We start from the raw sequence: 17,292 nt of genomic DNA on the forward strand, positions 1-17,292 counted from the left end.
GTTTTTACCACAAAATTTCCACATTTCACAAATAAATCCCTAATTAAAAATTTTATCAAAAATCTCTTAACAAATGTTTATCTAACAACAACCATTTGTTTTCTATAATCAAACATCAAAATACATATACATTCATCAATAAAAAAACCCTAAACCTTTAAAAAAAATTCAAATTAGTCCCTGGGCTAGCTAGATTAAGCTACAACGACTCCGAAAACATAAAAATCATTGAAAACGAGAAAAAAAGCATACCAATTTGACAAGGATGAAGATGGTCAAAACTTCAAGCTAAAAAATGGCTAGGTTTTCTTCTACATTTGGTGGAGATAGGAAAATAAAGATGAAAACTTTTTTTTGTTTTATTTAATTAACCTTTATTTGTTAATTTCCTAATTTAACCTTTAAAACACTTATTAATTACACCAAATACCAAGCCACTATCATCCACCAACTCATAAATGGGCTAATTACCACATAAAGACCTCCACTTTAAAGTTCTATAGCTATTAGACACCTTTAACTAGTAGAACTCATAATTTTCACTTTACGCGATTTAGTCCTTTTTATCAAATTGAACATTCAAACGATAAAATTTCTTAACGAAATTTTCACACAATCATACTATCATGTTGTAGACATTAAAATAATAATAAAGTAAATATTTTCACCTTGAAGTTGTGGTCCCAAAACTACTGTTTCGATTTGACTAAAAATGGGCTGTTACAAGATCTCGATGGACATCCACTTAATAAAATAATTATAACACCCCCTTGAATGTCCATTTGTAGATAATATGTCTCATTAAAACCTTATTAAGATAAAAACACTATGGGAAAAAAATACTAGTGAAGAAAAAAGAGTACACATATCTATAATACGCATATATGTTGCCTCATTAAAAATATTACCAAGAAAACCCATTGGGACAAAACCTCGGGTAAGGGAAAAAGAGTACAACGCGTATTTACTCCTCCTCATTAAAACATCACATGCTTTCTCATATTCTACATGTTCAATCTTGAATACTAGCTTTTCAAATGAGCATTTATATCACAATTCTTTTGAAAGTCATGAGTGAGAGAAAATTTGAGGAAATATATTTTGACATCTTCAGGAGTTTCAACAATAATCATAGCAAAACTTTAATCATGATTCTTTTATGAAAACACAAATAGGTATTGTGGATCATTTTATGATCCTCCTTTAACTACTATTCACTAAGTCAAATTTACCACATGTTCAAATTATTTCAATTTATATAAATGAACAATTTCCCAAGAATTTCAATATGCTTCTAGCATTTTCAATCCTTCAAGGATCTTAATATAAACTTTACTATATAGTGATTCATAAAAAGTTGTAACAACAACCATTAGACGCAAGTTTAATCTTTTATGAATTACCAGTTTAATAATATGTCTAAAGGTTATTGCATCCACCAAAAACGAATATTATATCTTTTCATAATCAATCTGAGGCTTAGCAGAAACCTTCATATTTTATTGAGTTTTTGCAAAACTACTTCATTTGTATCCTCACTGGCTTTATACCTTTAGATATTTGGACTTCTGGTCCAAAAAATCTACGAATTTCAGTTGTGTCTTTCTATTTTGACCAATCTATTCCATATTTATATTTCTCAATAGATTTATCCAAGATTCTCCTTTTATTTCATTATTTTAACAATAATATTGCATGCAAAATCATTGTCGACCAGTTTTATTATTGATTCCACATTTTCGTGAATTGACATAACTTATTGAGATATCTTACTTTCACTATTTTAGTATTCTATTTTAGGTACTTGAATCACATCTGAAGTTTTACTTATTAGTTTTGTCTTTGTTCTCTTTTGGAGCACCCGCCTTCACTATATGACCATCTAGATTTATTGTTTTCTTTTATTAGAATTTTCATATTTGGAACTTGTAATGAGTTATCCTTATTGAACTTTTGGATCAAATTACTCCCCCCTAACTCATTACAAGTTATTATTTCTCTCCCCCTAATGGGGGAAAAGTATCGAATCAAGATAGTAATCACAAATCATGTCATAATTGAATCTTCAATACGTTCAAAACATCTAACAATACTAGGATACTTGTAATTAATATATATTTCCAACTTTCTTTGAGGATTCACTCATCTTTGTGCATTGTGGTGGAGCAATTAGAACATATACGAACATACAAAAATTCAAAGATGAGAAATATTTAATTCTTGACTAAAAACCAATTGTACTGGGGAGTATTTATAACTTATTGACTTGATGCAGACAACATGTAAATCAACATAATCTCATGTTGAAATAGAAAGTTTAGTTATCATAAGTAATAGTTTAGATATTAATCAGATGCGTTCAATCAATAATTTCTCTAAACCATTATGCGTATAAACAACAAGCTTTTACTAATTCTTTTCAAACTCATATACAATAATCAATAAAAGATTGAGATATAAACTCATCAGCATTAGCAAGATGAATTGTCTTAATTACATAATTTGAAATTAATTATTTAAACAAGTAATCTAGCAAACAATAGGTTGCAAGTTGATAACACATATGCGATTATTTTGTAGATGTATCTACCAAAATCATATAATATCAAAACTATTACATGGTGGATGAATGAGCCCATATTCATTTTAGAAATACAAGACATTAAATCTCAACCTTGGCTAGTGAGTTTCTAATAAGAAATTTTCATTAAGAACAAACAACAAATTTAAATTCTTTAAATTAAAGAATCTTCTGGTTCTTTAATGAATGCCCATATGAATTCTCAATTAATTTCCTATCATATATGATCCAGGAATGTCTAACTGGTCATGTCAAATAGTAAATGCTTTTGTATCAGTAAACTTCTCGTTTACTTTAACATGCATTTCAATTGTACTAATAATGTCAATATAAATTGTGACAAATTGATAATTTTACTGTCATTCCTTTTACTTTGTATCCACATATAAGTATTATTGTGACATTTACTACTGCAAATGTATAAATCAATGTGAAGTTTGTAATGCCACTAAGTCAACAAAATAAATATAATTTTCAAACAATTATATGCACTATTCGCTTCAGGGAATATGCCAAAATCTTCAAATCAAATCAATAACTTAATCCTCCTTTTTTTTTCATCTTTTCAAAATAGATATTTATAGTATTCATATGAAATATAATCTTTTCTTCATTCACAATCTCAATATGATATCCATTATTATGGATATCTCTTAAAACCAATGCATTAACTACCACAAATTTTGTGCTTATTAGATATTGATATATTGGCTCTTCTAGAGCTTTCAACTAATTTTGTACTATCAAATATTGGAATAATATTTGTTTGTTTCAGTACCAAATAAGATAAATATTTTCTATCTATAATGATATAAATATTTTCTATCTGTAATGATAGAATTCGTTACTACATTCTTATATCCTTCCTCAAAGAATATTAACATAAACAAAATACTTGAGCTTACGCTACATATGTAGCAAATAATCTTTCATATCACATTGATAACGTAAGTTATCTTTAACCCTTGAACAATTATCTTGAGAACTCTCATTGTTCTCTTATTTATTACTATGTTCCCACTTTTAGTGGTCCATGATTATATCTTTTGTTTTCTTTATGTTTGCATTCACTTCGGGGAATGCAACAAATCTAGTAGGACAGACGTCTAAACGCCTCCACTGATTCTTTATTTCATAATCATCATTGCAAAAATATGTGGATTTCAAATCGGAATTTATCTATTTATGTTGTCATGATTAGTCTCCAATTATAACAAACATGATATACTAAATAAATCGTAGTAAAAAATTCCTGAAGATCTTTAACATCATCGTCACCACCCACACAAGGATTATATAAATTACTTTGGAAAATGTTTACCCATAGTGCGCAAGCCTTAATTGAAGACTGAAATTGCAATAGCGCTAGAAGGCAATGGACAACAACTTGAGCAACAGATTTGGGGTGACCATATTATAAAATAAAAGAGAATCGTCTTGATAACGTGTTGTAAAATAAAAAGACAGAAAGTAAAGAATAAAGAAAATAGGAGAGCAAAAGAGAGAGCATATTTTATTGATCAATCAGAATATTTACAATACTTCTCCAAAGTCTCTATTTATAGGCATAAAATCATAAATGAAATAAAACTCTACTTCTAATGACTATTAGAATTTAAAGTACATCAAAACTTATCTAGATTTTGATGAGCATTCACTTAATAAAATATTCATAACACTTGTAAAATTATCTCCTTTACATTTTTTCAAGATGAAATTGTTAACATTAATTATCTTTTTACTTTTAATAATTAAAAAGCTATTATAAATTAGAATTTAAATCATAATTAAATTTAAATTTTAATTAACTAAAAATAGCACCATAAATATTTTAATTAACTTTTATTTTAAAAGTTGTACTTCTTTTTCTTATAGCTTTCATTAAGAAGAAAAGAAAATTTTGCCTTAAGTTCTAAATGTTCAATGAGATCAGAGAATTTAGGAATCAAGATTGATTGCAGAGGCTGAAGAGCAGTTATTAGTTCTATAGATTTTCTTTTGTACATAAGAAACAAATGATATTCATCATGCAAACTTTTCAACACTTCACTTTTTTAATGAACTCCATATTTAATTTGACAACCAATGTTAATTTAAGGTTTTCTAATAAAATTCATATATTTTTTTTTCAACTTATGTGTGTAATCTCACAAAAATTTTAGTGTAACATCCCAACATTTTTGATATGACAAGTGACACTATTGCGATTGCATATATAGTAAATAAACAAGAAATTTTGGAAAATAAGTTGGATAAAAGAATCTTATGAAATAAAAATCGATAATTGAGAAGGAAAAAATCCATTAAAAGAATTTTAGAAGTGAAAATATGAAAAAGGACCAAATTGTAATTTTTGAAAAGTTTAAGGACTAAAGTGTCAATTTAATCAAACTGGGAATAACCAATTATTAATGATGGGAACAACCAATTATTAATGATGATTTAGCATAAGTATATACTGAAATATGCATTGGCATGATGAAAATCACTTTTGAGGTTAAATTGGAAAGATTGAAAAGTGCATGGATTAAATTATAAAATTTTTAATTTTATCGAGAAAAGGGAAACGATGTAATTTTCATCCTCCATATATTTAAATTAAAGATCGTTAAAAGATTCAAAAAGAGGATAAATGATAATTTTGCTATACAAGAGTATTTTGTTGATTTCTTAAGAATTTTATAATGTAAATATTATTTGGATAATAAATTTGATATTTGGGATTAATATGGGCCTTTGAATGAGGTTACTTTAGTATGATGAATTGTGGGCAACAAATTTATATGTTGACTTGGACCAATTTTGACTAGAGACATTTTTAGTTTTAATTGGATAAAAAAAAGGATGATAAACACCCCCAACTAACCTTGTAGTCGGCCATCTCCATGGTAGCTCTTTTATCACTTTTTTTTCATTTCCTTTTGCTTTTCTCTACAAATTTCCTAAAGTCCCAATAATTAAACTTTGAGATTTAATTAAATAACTTGGAAATAAACCTTCTTGCATGGTTTCCACCATCATTTTCAACTTAAGGTTTGAAAAGTTTTAGTGTGAGAAAATGAAGCTTGAAAGAAAAAGCTTCAACTAGGTAAGAGTTGTGTTTTTCCAACTCTTCAAGCATGAAATTTGTGTTTGATTATTATGAGAAACCTTAGAAAGTTTAGCTATTAATTTTTGATGTATTTTTATGTGTATGGAGTGTAAAACCCCTCACTCGAATAGAATCAATATCTCAAATAAAGAATATCACTTTTGAACACGATGACCACTTAACTTGAATATTTAGTTAACACTTCATTTTAACATATTTAATCTTATTTGAAGCTATTCAAGTTATTTCTAAGTCTTCTTTAAATTTTGGTTGCAAACAAGGACCATTAGGCCCTTTTCGGGTCAAAATAGGGTAAACAATGTCAATGTCGCGACATTGGCAAGTTGATGACGCAACACTGAGGCTAGTTTACACCTAGTGTTATGACATCAACTAGGTGTAACGATATGGGAACTAGATTGCTCCTAATGTTGCAAGATAAGCTTTTGTTGTTGTAACATCGCAAATAGATTATTTAATACAAATCTAAATCTCCAAATATCAACTCTAAACTATCACCATTCATTCCATATCATTCCTAAACACTTTTGGAAATCAAGAGTTATCATTCAAATCCTCATACAACATATAAAAACATAAACTTAATAAAGATCATCCCAAGGCAAAAAATGATGTCAAACATGCATAACATAGTTTTAGAACCACATAGTCAATCTATGTAACACTCTACAGACGAGCCTGAAAATTTGGACTCCCAAGTTCGCCAGTGTTCTGGTAAACTAGGTGTTCAGCAAGGCTTAGGAGAGCTGGGGGTTCGCCAATAGCAGTGTATGCCTGATGATATGGTAAGGGGTTCGCTAGTTTCTCTATGAGGCAGGTTCGCTAATGTTTGGCAAGTTGGAGTTCGCTAGTTTGATTGGCGAACTGGGGTTCGCCAGGTAAGTTGCGTGTTGGGGTTCATCGGTCAAAGATACATTGAAACTCATATTAAGAAAAAAAGATGTAGTGCATTTAAGAATACTTTACATGTAAGTAACGTCTTCCTAAGTCAAGTAGGGTATCCAAAGATTATCAAGACTCCTAGGTCTATAAATACGACCCTTAATCCTATGAAATTATTCACTGAATATTCTGCTGTCAAAGTCTATGCTTTAAGTTTAGTTCGTAGCTATTAGGGTAAGCTTCTGTCTTGTTGGGTGTGATTGTCTAGGTTTGAATTGCTTGAATTCTGTATGTCTTGTACTACTTAAGTAATATGTGTATATGTTTGTTGCAAACCAGTCAGACTGTCTACCGGCAAGGAAAAAGGCAAAGCTAAACTTGTTTAGGTTTCTTCATTTTCCAGTGAGTGGTCTGGAATTATTTGGAATATGTTAACTGCGATGTTTTTTTGTTTATACTGATATGTTTTCTTTAAGAATTATGTTTCTGAAACAAGTTTCAAAGGTAATTTTTCTGAAAAGATATGTTTTAAAGCTACAAACCTTTGTTTCCAAATAAGTATTGAAAATAGGAGTTTTAAAGCACATTTTTGTGCGAGCTCCTATGCGAGCTAAGGTTCAAAAAGAATGTTTTCAAAAATGGTTTTACAAGCTGTGTATCAGTGAAGCTCCTCACATGAGCTTAAATGACAAGCTATGTATCAGTGAAGCTCCCTAAATGAGCTTAAGTGATAAGCTGTGTATCAACGAAGCTCCCCACATGAGCTGAAGTGACAAGTTGTGTATTGGTGAAGCTCCCCACATGAGCTTAAATGACAAGCTGTGTATCAACGAAGCTCCCCATACGAGCTTGAGTGAATGTGCTCCTCAATGAGCCAAGCTCTATGTGAACTAGTGTGATATGTCTCAAAGTGCGTGCTCTTCTACAAGTTCGGTTGGATTATATACAATAAGACAAAGTGGCGAGCTAGTCTTGCGACCTAAGGCATACTCTATTTGTCAGTGTGAACCAGTCTTTTGAGCTAAGGCAGACCCTGTTCAAAGACAAGGTTTTTCTAAAAAATGTGAGTTGGCTTTGCGATTTTATGGTCAACCCATACTCAGTTTCTAAAAGGTTTTTGATAAACGAAATAAGCCTCGCAATTTTAAGGCAAGCCCTGCCGAGTATGTTTTAAGAAAATACTAATGAGTTTTCAAAAATGTTTTGCAAAGTTATGTTTTCTGACAGAATGTGCGAACTATGTCTCGCAACTTCACTCGCGAACCGTGCACGCGAATTGCTTTCAAGACCAAAGTTTATTTTCTTTAAAATATCTATTTGTAAAACATATCCTAATGTTTTTCATTCCTCTCTTACTTCTTCTTAGGTAAGTAGGTCACAATTAGCATTGGCGAGTTTGATGATGCGGTGAGGTGCACTCCTAAGCAGATGTTGGTGAACCTAGTTTAAAGGCAATGGGATTATTAGTATGGGTTTAGAACTAAATGTAATATTTCATACTTTATGAATATGAAAAAATTATTTGAGGTTTAAACTATTTAGTTACATTTAAATTCTCAGTGCATTTATTTGTGAACCATGTTTAAAGTACTTGTTATTTCATAAATAAATTTAATGTTATCCATGCATGAGAGTACTATGTTTTATTTACAAAATAGTTAGATTTAAGATTAAGGTTTACCGCATGCTGCGTGCCATATTTACATGCGTAACCCTGGCTCTGCGATGCCATAAATATACGCAATCTCGTGTAAGTGATGTGAACCTTAATTACATGCGTATCCCTGTTATGATTATTTTGTTACATGTGAACCACTTGTACGATATGCAAACCCTTATATGCATGTGAACCTTGTTGAAATATAATAACCCTTGCATGCATGTTCCTTATGATTGCAACAGATCATATTTAGCGAACTTGCTCCTTTGTATGTAATCCTATGATATCATGTGTACCTTGCAAACTTATGTTGATTGTTGCTAAGCGAACTCTTGTATGATGTGATTTTATGTGAAGTCAGATAAGTATGCGAGCCTATGCCTTAAACTGAACTGCAAACTCACATGTTTTTTTGTTATGCGAACTATGTTGTTATGAGGCATACAAACCTGCTTATGTTTGTTTGTGAAGCTTGCATGTTTGCTTTCTATTACCACTGTTATGTTTTAAGTTAGCGTAACTTTTTTTAAGACTTAAGTGGTGTGTTGGAGGTTAGGTTGGGAGTCAACAGAGAGTCATTCAATGGCTAATGTAGCTTGCCAAATTGGAGCAAAAACTTCTAGGTTGAGTTTTCGGTGTTACATTGGTTGGTATCAAAACTAGGTTGACCTTGCCAAAGTAAAGGAAAACTAGGTACATTCGCTAGAAAGTGGAGAAATGTAACACCTATACCCGGCCCGATCGTTGAGCCCGGATATAAAGATGTCACTCTACCGTCTTATTACTTGCACATTACAGTATTTATTTTATTAAAACCGACACATGTTTTAAGACATACATACACTAATCATCATCAAATCATGCTGGAATTACATTAATGTAACTTACCGTGTTAAGAATTCAAGCATTTGGACCACTTAACGAAATTTCCAAGACAATCACGTAGGTATCGATACTACTTGGAAAATCTGTATCTCTACCAAAGTATCGATATTTCTACCTCAAGTATTGATACTTGTGATAGGGTATCGATACCAAATTACATTACTGTCTCCGTACACATTTCAAAGTGTAACATGAATATAGATATCTCTACTTCAGACCAGAAAAATGTAAAATACATAAGCATAAAAGTCATTCTAACTTGTAACAATTCATCATGCTATCATATCATCATCGAATAAACATGAAAATGGTTATAATAGTAGTCTCGAATATTAAAAAATAAGTTTAAATGATAATCGGCATAATACGATTCAATTCTCAAAATCCTAAGAGCAATTAAGCTATGGAACCTTCAAAATATCATGACAAATATCATTAAAAGTTTACCATATTACCTTATTCCCAAAACAAAAATAAATAACAATAACACCTATGAAATAACAAATAAGGACTTACTTGGATCACCCCTCAGAAACCACACCGCTTACACCAGCACACAACTATTCTGCAATGGTTTAAAAGGAGTGGGTGAGCTTAACAAGCTCAATGAATGCCTAGAACAACTACCTTGCAAACAATTCATCAAGCATTAACGAAACAACCATATGGCACAACCTCAACAGTTCCAACACTAGTGTCATATTATACTTATGCATTGTTTACTAGTTCTTTTACATGGTAATCATATTTACTTGTACACATATATTACATTACACATATAATCACGTAACATTTAAGCATATATCACAATACTCATATAATCACATAGCTTTTAAGCATACATCACAATACTCATATAATCACATAACATTCAAGCATATACCACAATACACACAATCATATTTATAGATAATTTAGATAGAAGCCACATACTTATGTAGACATACATCAAATTACACATATATACACTTTAAGATAAATTGGAACTTAAACTATGAGACATAAAAGTAAGTTTTATCATCAGTCATTGGATACGCAGATTTTCGACACACCACATAGACTCATGAGTCCAACATGTACCAAAAGTGAAACATAAAGCTAACACTTTCCAACACACCAAACATGTCCCACATAATGGATCTTAGCTCACACTCCCTTATCTCTCCAACATGTTCTAAGGGCTCAACTCCCAAATCACAAAACACATATAGGTGAGTACTCAAAATTCTATGGCATGCCAACTATATCCAACGGTCTCAAAAGGTCACAAGGCCAAAATATCCACAATTACACAATTTTAATTACTGATTTAATACACATCATCTCTACTCATATTCATAAATTCACATCACAAACTTGTACACAATGCATGCTTATCGAATTCATATTTACTTGCACTTAAATTGCCACAATAATTCTCATTGTGCCATCACGTATCCAACCACATATTGGATATGTGATGGCACAATGAGAATTATTGTTACATTAGCATTACAATAATTCACAAATCAGTTTATCACATACATAACTTGTTACATTAACATTACATTCCATAATTCAACACATACATACTTACCGATTTTTGCACACTTCAATTGCACATTTATATTGCTAACACAACATCATCACTATTGTTTGGCATATTTAATATGCCCACAACACAACATAATTCACAATCGTCATCACACATGTCTCATATCACAATATCGCATCATAACAATCAATCCATAAATGTTCCCATAATCACATAATTTACCAAAAATAAAACAAGAGAAATAGAAAGCTTACACTTGGGACTTAGGATAGGGATTTAGGTTATTCCTAAACTTCCAATTAACACTATGAATCGTGTCTACTAGCAACGATTCCAAACACCCACCGATTAGGCTCTCACCGAAAAGCCGGAAGCTCAAACTAGCTTTTCCTTGCCTTTATCTCTACTCGTAGAAGGTCCTATCGAATCCAACACTTAAACAAAATAAATCACACAACAACAAAATCAACATTCAACCAAAGACTCACATCAAATAATCAAACCACAAGCCTAAGCTAAATTCTCTTGTAATCGAAACCTTCAACATAACAAACTTAAAATTCAAATATCTCAGTCTATACTTAACTTTTTTGCTAAAATGATTCCATTCGTCTAATTATTCACCTATGAAAAATTCTCAACTTTTAAACTATGCAAAACTACCTAATTCATGGTATTGAAATTTTCGACATGTTTATGGCAATTATCATGAAAATTCATTAAATCCTTAGAAATCCTTAAAGAAACTTTAGAGTAAGTTTAGAAACCTTCTAATCATGTTAAAATAAGTTGAAAAACACTTTGAGACCACATTTTTACTCAAAATCCTGAAATTCACCATTAACGACCCAATTTTCGGCTTTTATTAAAATCATGCAATTAAATGGCTAAAAAATTAGTTTAAAAGACTAGATAACATTAAAAACTAATAGAAAGATGAATGGTTACCTTAGTTGGAAGAAAAATAGACTTTGTTAAAAACCCAAAAAACCCACACATGAAGAAGATGATGAAATCTATGGAATTTTAAGTTGTTTTCTTGAAGGTTTATGCAGATTTAATGCTTTAGGAATTATGGAAATCAATTAAATTAAGGTTTGAAGAACAAAAAGTGGAAGAGAGAAGCTTTGGGCGTAAGGGACGGCGAAAGCATAAAGATGGAGAAAACTAACGTGAAAATAGAACTATAAATGGGGTTTTTTAGGTTGGATTTTAAAATCTGGTCTAATTGCCTATTAAAAACTCTAAGTTTTAACTCTTTTATGAATCAATCCTATTTCCAAAATTAAAGATATTTAAAACTCATTTTCAAAAATTGATTTAATTTTCTAAAAACCATATTAAAAAAAATGATCGATTTACCATATTGTAAAGTTTTGAACACCAAAAGGCTAAAATTCCTAAAATACCCTAAAACTCCTAGGTCCTATTTTGGGGTGTTACAAGAAAAGTGGTTGCCAGAATGTGGCACAGTAAGTTTGCTAAATTATGCTAGGAAGGCTTGTCATAGCTAAAAAAGTTAATTTAGTGTCCATGAAAACTTGAAGTGCTTTGTATGAATGATTGTATGGTTGTTTGATAGGGTAATACTAGGAATAAACATAACCTTTGGTTAAGCTACATCTTCTATAGGATTACGTCTCGGATCATCCCTTTGCTATTTGCCAACTCTGTAAAGTAAGTTATGTTCTGTCTGAATTGTGTTCGTAAGTGAAAGCCTATTCTATGTGTACTATGGTTGCAAGTGTGTCTAGTATTCTAGATACCCAATTATGTGTTTAATGTCTTACTTAAATTCAGTATCTTGTGTACATTTAGAGTAAGAAAGGCTGCCTATTTGTAGAGTGAATGTGAATTGTGTAAATGAAGCTACTAATCACACAGAAGGTGACCAGATTTTGGTTATGCAAGAGCGAACCCACAGGGCAAGTGTTTTGGAAGAAAGCATGAAGCCTCTAGTTCAAGCTATGATTGGGGCTTTTGAGTGAGCTGCAAGAGCTAATACTAAACCTGTAAACTGTGGACTGCAACTGGAGCATCTGTGAACTTTAGGTTGCAAGGAATTTAGTGGTGTCCATGGAGCTGATACCACTAAGGCTGAGTATTGGCTTGAAGGTGCTAAGAAAATCCTTGAGCAGGATGTATGTTCTGATCAGGAGAAATCAGATACATTGTGTGCTTGCTCACCAATGAAGCACATCGTTGGTGGAATACTGTAAAACGTGGAACTGTTGCGGACAAACTGACATGAAGTTCTTCTTGATAACCTTCAAAAAGACATTTATGGGCTAGCAGTATCTAGTGGCTGACAAGTGTAAGTTTATCAACTTGAAGCAAATTGAACTATCAATAGCTAAGTATGAGCCTAAGTTTATGTGATTAAGTCAGTATGCTGAAGAGATGGTATCGTAATAGAAGAACTGACATCAAAGGTTTCGTTTTGGACTGCATCGTGACATCCAACTTTACCTGGTTACTCACCATGCTGCGAACTTCGATGAGCTGGTAGATAAAGCCAAAACCATTAAAGACATTAAGGTTTCGTAAACCAAAAAACAAGTATCTAGGTAAGTGTCCAAAAGGTACAGTGACTTGCAAAATTTTGTTACAAATGTCAAGCGAGCTTCCATGACTGATCGTTTGTGTCAGAAGAAGGACACCCAGAATAAAAATGAGGGCTCAGATGAGTCTAAAAACTAGATATAGTGTAAGCTTTACCAAAGGAATCATCTTAGAGGGTGTCGTAAAAAGACTAGAGGGTGTTTCAAGTGTGGTTTGAAGGATTACTTTGTTAAACACTTTTCAGAATGACAGGAGGGTTCGCGAGCTCAAGCTGCGACCCCTACTCAAGTGCGAGCTGGTACTCATGGTCAAAGAGGAAGCAAAGGTGATTAGACAAGGCCAGTTGGGTAGCAAACTCTGGCCTATATTTTTGCGACTCAAGCTGAAAAGTTAGGAGGGCTCGCACGAGTCTATGCTATGAAGGAGCCACATAAGCAAGGTACCACCGATGTTATTACAGGTACATTTACTCTTCAAACTATTCCCTTATTTTCCTTGATTGGCTCTGGTTCAATACAGTCATATGTTTTAAGTGAACTAGCTAGTAAGTTTGGAATAGCAGTAGAGACCATAGAAAAGGGTGTGATTGATACTAGTTCATTTAGGGATAGTATGTTAGTCAATGAAGTATAACGTTGGTGTCCACTAGAGGTACTATGTCTAGTTTTCTTTGCGAAATTGTTAGAGTTACCATTCTATGGCTTCGACGTGATTTTGGGAGTAGACTGACTGATTGTACATAAAGCCAAAATTGATTTCAAGTTAAAAGAAGTCGCTCTGTGAAGCAGTGAAGGCAAAGAAGTGGTGGTGGTAAGTGAGCAAGTTTGAGCAATGTCCAATATAGTCTCAACATTGAAGATAGAGAAAATGTTAGGTAAGGGCTACGAAGCCTATCTCATATTTGTAGTGGGTTCACAGGATATGGAAAAAGGTTTTTGTGAGATGTGAATTGTGTAATATTTCCGAAATGTGCTCCCTGACAAGCTACATGGACTATGCCCAAACCGTGAGGTGGAGTTTGCCATTGAGTTGTACCCTGGTAGTTTGCCAGTGTCAATCACTTCATATCACATAGCACCCAATGAGTTTAAGGAGTTGAAGATACAACTTCAAGAGCTGCTGGATAAATATTTCATTCGACCAAGCATATCACTTTGGGGTTCGTAGTGCTATTTGAAAAGAAGACGGATGGAAGTATGAAGATGTGGATCGACTATAGACAGTTGAATAAGCTGATTGTTAAAAACAAGTATCCGTTATCACAAATTGATGATTTGTTTGACCAACTGCGAGGTGCTGTTGTGTTCTCAAAGATCAACTTGTGATCTGGTTATTACCAATTCAAGGTGAAAGAATATGATGTACTGAAGACAACTTTTAGGATGAGATATAGGCATTACAAATTTTTAATAATGCCTTTTGGATTTACAAATGCACCTGATGCTTCCATGGACATGATAAACTGAGTATTTCATGACTACCTGGATAAGTGCGTAGTTGTGTTCATTGAGGACATCCTAGTGTACTCATGAACTGAGTGAAAGCACGACACCCATTTATGAACTGTATTACAGATTCTGCGAGAGAACCAATTGTTTATAAAATATAGTAAATGTGGATTCTAGCTAAAAGAAATTGTGTTTTTAGGGCACATTATTTCAGCTGAAGGGGTTCGTGTAAAATCAAAGAAGATTGAAGCCATTGTGGAGTTTAGATCACAGAGAAGCGTGACAGAAGTACGAAGCTTTTTAGAACTCGCACGGTCACAGGTTTGTTAAAGGGTTCACCAGTATAACAACACCCTTAACAAAGTTGCTCTAGAAGAAAGAGGGGTTTTCCTAGACAGATGAAAGATAGAAAATCATCAATAAGCTTAAAGAGATCCTTACCAAAGTACTTGTGTTGACAGAACCAGAACCGGGAAAGGAGTTTGTGGTTTATAGTGACGCCTTTCACACAGGGCTTGGATGTGTATTGATGCAGGAAGGGAAAGTGGTAGCTTATGCTTCTAAAAGACTAAAGGTTCATGAGCATAACTACCCAAGCCACAACTTGAAGCTAGCAGTAGTGGTGTTCGCACTGAAGAATTGGTAACACTACTTGTATGGTGAGTAGTGTACCATCTACATTGTTCAAAAATTTCTCAAGTATTTACTTTCACAAAAAGAATTAAGTCTATGAACAAGAAGGTGGATCGAGCTGCTGAAGGATTACTACTGTATCATAGAGTATCATCTTGGTAAGACAAATGTTGTAGCAGACGATTTGAGCAGGAAGTCTGTGAGTGAGCAACGAGCTATGTTCGCGTAGCTAAGTGTGACGAGTGATAGGGGACTACTCGCGAAATTGCAAGTAAGACTAATACTATCACAACAGATTTAGGTGAAGCAAGTTATTAATGAGGAGTTGGAAAAAAAGAGTTTGCCAAATGGGACAAGGAGTGAAAGGTGACTTTGCACTTAACGATGAAGGAGTGCTCTGTTTCTGTGGAAGGCTTTGCACGTTCAGTGATGAAAAGCTTCAATAGATGATACCTAAAGGGGCATACTATAGTCCTTATACGATACACCTAAGAAGTAATAAGATGTATCGTGACCTCCGCAAACTATATTGGTGGCCTAAGAAGTAATCTTGTTAAGCGAGCTGTTACAAAATTTATGGAGAAGTGCTTAACTTGTTAGAATTTCAAAGCCAAGTATCAATTTCCTTTGAGAATTTTATAGCCACTCAAAATACTTGAGTGAAAGTGGGAAAGAATCACCATGGATTTTGTGACTGGGTTGCCAGTGACTATGACCAAGAAGGATGTAGTATGGGTTATTGTGGATCGCCTAACGAAGTGTTCATATTTTTTAGATGTTCACATGAGCTATTCTTTACAAAGGCTGTCGAGATTTATGTTGCCAAAGTAGTTCAATTACATGGCGAGCTAGTTTCTATAACTTCAAACGGAGATCCAAGATTCACATCCCAGTTTTGGAAAAGTTGGCAAGGATTTTTGGGTTTGAAGCTTTAATTTAATACTACTTATAATCCTAAAAAAATGGCCAATCTGAAAGAGTAATAAGTGTTGGAAGACTTGTTGTAAAGTTGTGTTTTGTAGTTCAAAGGAAGATGGGAACGATATTTACCATTGAATGAGTTTGTCGATAACAATAGTTATCAGGCAAGCATTCAAGTGGCACCCTTTGAAGCACTGTATGGTAGGAGTTGTCGAACACCTATATGTTGCGCTGAGTTAAATGTGAAGAAACTTGTTGGACCTGAATTGGTTCGTGAAACAAAGGACAAGGTAAAACTGGTTTGTGAAAGGCTTAAGGCTGCCACAGATAGGCAGGAGCCGTATGTAGATTAGAAATGGTGAGACTTGGGTACTAGGTGGGCGAGCAAGTGTTTTTTGAAGGTATCTCCATAGAAGAAAGTCCTAATATTTGGGCGTAAAAGCAAGCTAAGCCCAAGGTTTATTGATCCTTATAAAGTAGTGGAAAGAGTTGGTCCTGTAGCCTATTGAATTAAGTTACCTCGCGAACTTAACAAGATTCATGATGTTTTTCATGTGTCTATGCTAAGAAGGTATCACATGACCCATCTTATGTAGTAGCAGTAGATGAAGTTAAAGGGTTGCCTGATTTAACTTACAAGGAAGAGCCAGTGAAGATTGTGGCTCGTGAGGTGAGAGTCTTGCGAAATAAACAGATCCTTTTGGTTAAAGTGTTGTGGCAAAACCCTAAGACAAACAAAGCTACCTAGGAAATAATGGAAGCAATGAGGAAATAATATCCTCAGCTATTTGAATATGAACAATTCAAAGATGAAATGTCTTAAGTGTGGGAGATTGTAACACCCCATAGATGGGCCTGGATGTTTTGGCCTCGAATGTGAAGGGTTTGCCAGTGTTCTGGCGAACTGGGTGTTCAGCAAGCTTTAGGTGACCTTGGGGTTCGCCAGTAGCACTGTATGCATAATGATGTGGTAAGGGGTTCACTAGATTCTCTGTGAGGTAGGTTTGCTAATGTGTTGGCAAACAGAGATTCGCTAGTCTATTTGTTGAATTGGGGTTCATCAGGTAAGTCGCG

This window comes from Gossypium hirsutum, chromosome A01 (assembly GCF_007990345.1).
Source record: "Gossypium hirsutum isolate 1008001.06 chromosome A01, Gossypium_hirsutum_v2.1, whole genome shotgun sequence".
NCBI lineage: Eukaryota > Viridiplantae > Streptophyta > Magnoliopsida > Malvales > Malvaceae > Gossypium > Gossypium hirsutum.